Raw genomic sequence first — 3,121 nt, 5'->3', positions numbered from 1 at the left:
TGACAACAGTCAGCAGGACCTTTCTGACCAGTGAGCTTTCTCCCAAGAGAAACTGGAAACAGCTCCTCCTCTCTCTCTTTTCCTCATCTCACCTTCTACCCCCCAATCCTCTCCCTAGCATTAAGGAAAGCGGGCATGGGCTTCACCACAGGAGTAGCTTATAAGGACTGATAAGCTTTGTCACATATAGAGGTTCCTTGAGACGCAGAGTCACCCTTTAGAGTCAAATGATGATTTTTCTGGACTGGAGACATTTGGGACTGCCTGCTCACAGGTTCTGAGTCCTCTTGTCCCGTCCATTTCCTCCATCCTCTCTGCTGGGTAGTGCTGAGAGCCATAGTGGAGTCCGAATGACGCATGGCATTTTTGCCAGAACGGAGTGGTTGAGAGGTGACACCAGCAAGCCATTTAGATGATAATGGTTATGTTAAGCTGTGTATATTAAACTCCTGCTGTCCACCTCGGTCTGCTACTTTGGAGTTCTCATTAATTTGGAGTTCTCGTGGGGATTCCCGGAGAGTTCCCATTGGTTGGGGAAGTGCCTGGAGGCGGGATTTCTGGTTGGTGGTTCCTGGAGGAGCCACGTGGGTGGCGTTTGGGGAGTTCCCAGGGAGCGTGTATGGAGTGTGCTGGTGGAGTTCAGAAATAAAGTTTGTTCCTGCTTCAGTGGCTCGTGATTGGTGCCCAGACAGACTGTGGCAGGGTAGGAGAAACATGCCCAGCTCCAGACACAAGTGTTTAGAGATCACACTATAGGCAGAGGCAGGGACAGTGGATGACTCCTCTCTGCCCACACGGTGAAGAAGGAACAGGTGTACTGACTTGCCCTTTAGTGTGGAGCCGGCCCTTCCTTAAAGGCCTGCCAGCTCTGAAAGTCTATCTATCCCACAGAGTTGCTAGGTCCCAGCTATTCCCTTTGTTATACAGGAGACAGGTTTGTGCCATAAAACATATTTCTCAAGCATGATGTTGCCATGACCATGTTTTTGTTAGCTTTTGTTTTAGTGAGACTCTGTCTCAAAATTTAAAAATAAAAAGGTCTGGGGGCATGACTCAGTGGTACAGAACTTGCCTAGGATGCCCAATGTCCTGGGTTCAATTCCCAGTTTCAACCCTCTCCACACAAACACACACACACACACACACACACACACACACACATGAACCAATATATATATATATATATATATATATATATATATATATATATATATATTTCCCAAAATCCTATATTAGTCAGCTTCAGCTTTGGTCAAAGAAACTGTCTTCAAAGCACAATGAGATCCCCTCAATGAGAGTCTAGATTTCTGCTGTGTTCTCTCTGCATATACTACAGAAGTCTGTGGAAGTCCTGGCCAGCAGGAAGCTTTGCCCAGTGTTCAAGTAGAAGTAATTAATGTTGCTGGTACTAACATTACTGATTTCAGAATTGTTGACTTTTTTTTTTTTTGATAATGGGGATTGAACCCAGGAGTACTCAAAAACTGAGCCACATCCCCAGGCTTTTATATTTTATTTTGAGAAGGGTCTTGCTAAGGCCTCATTAAGTTGCTGAGGCTGGCTTTGAACACACTATCCTCCTACCTCAGCATCCCAAATCACTGGGATTACAGGGATATACCGCCTGGCCCAGCAGTTGACTGTCTTATTAACCGACTTGTTTTTACTGTTTTAGCTATGAGGCAATTAATTCTATTTTGATGAGGAGCCTCCCCATCCTGCTAACAGCAGGCTAAATGTTCTGCCCAAGTTCCTGGGGTCCTCAGCCGGGATAGGTAAGATGTCCACAACTTGGGATCTGAGAGTCTTAGAGGCACCTACAGGTGGATTCAGCTTTCAGTTTCCCACGGAAAACACTTGAAGGAGAACTACCCTAGATATTTGGATAGAAGCACAGTGGTGAAAGTACAGCCAGAATGAGGGAGAGTTGACCAAGTCCCTGAAACAGAAGCCCTAGAGAAGTGTCTCTTAGCTAAGACTGAAACCAGACAAAACACAGAGGGCCTAGTGGCAGCTTCAGAGGGAACATCTATCCATGGAGATGCAAGAGTGCACAAGCAAGATGCCTGGGTGGGTGCCCAGACCTCTCATAAAGTCCTTTATAAGAAGTGCTGGGTGCGACTGACCTCACAGATCTTTTTCTTCCTTTCTCACAAAGCCAATCTACCATTACTACGGCTTAAATGTGTTCTGGACTTGATCATCACAGTGGGTCTCCTTTCTGGTGAAAGCTCACGGAACACCTTGTGCATGATGGCCTCCCAGAAAGAGCAGAGCCTGGCCTTTTGGTCTTCTGGGCCCCACCCTCAAAGTGAGGAACCCTGTCCCCCCCTCATCCGGACCACTAAAGTTGTCCCCAACAATTTTCAAAAATCCACCCAGCTGAAAACTCTTTCCTGAATTTGGGGGCCCCTGGTCAAAATTCAGGAGGGTCTGTGAATCTAGATGAGGAAAATAAACTTTATTTTCACTAACCTGTAGCTGAAAGTGTTTCCTTCTGCTAAGCAGAATTAGCAGAACCAGTGTCTTGGGCCCCAAAGGAAACCACAAATGTTTTTGAGTCACATGACAATCACAGACACTAATCCCCCTCACTTTTTTGGGGGGGGCGGGGGTAACCAGGGATTGAACTCAGGGGCACTAGACCACTGAACCACACCCCCAGCCCTATTTTGTATTTTATTTAGAGACAGGGTCTCACTGAGTTGCTTAGCACCTTGATTTTGCTGAGGCTGGCTCTGAACTCCCAATCCTCCTGTCTTGGCCTCCCTGAGTGGCTGGGATTACAGGTAAGCGCCACCACGCTCAGCCGCCTCACTACTTTTTAAATGGCTGGATCTCATTTCAAAAGGTAGTGAAGCATGTAAGCTTTATTTCTCAAGTATCAATACTATTGGTTTCTTGTTTTACTTGGGATTCTATTCCCAAGGGCCAACGGAGAGAAACGCAGAATGGAAGAACCTCGGGACTGTCCGCTGGGACAAGCCGGGCGGGCATTCTCCCCTATTCGACCATTGCTGGCCAGCTCCTGGCAGTCAACAAGCTGCGGGATTGGCTGCTGAAACGCAAGGGGGCGCTGCTGCGCTGAAACTCAAGCCCTGAGATGCCAGACTGTAGGGTT

This window comes from Marmota flaviventris, chromosome 5 (assembly GCF_047511675.1).
Source record: "Marmota flaviventris isolate mMarFla1 chromosome 5, mMarFla1.hap1, whole genome shotgun sequence".
Lineage (NCBI taxonomy): Eukaryota > Metazoa > Chordata > Mammalia > Rodentia > Sciuridae > Marmota > Marmota flaviventris.
The sequence above is the reverse complement of the archived record's forward strand: the minus strand, read 5'-3'. Positions refer to the sequence as shown.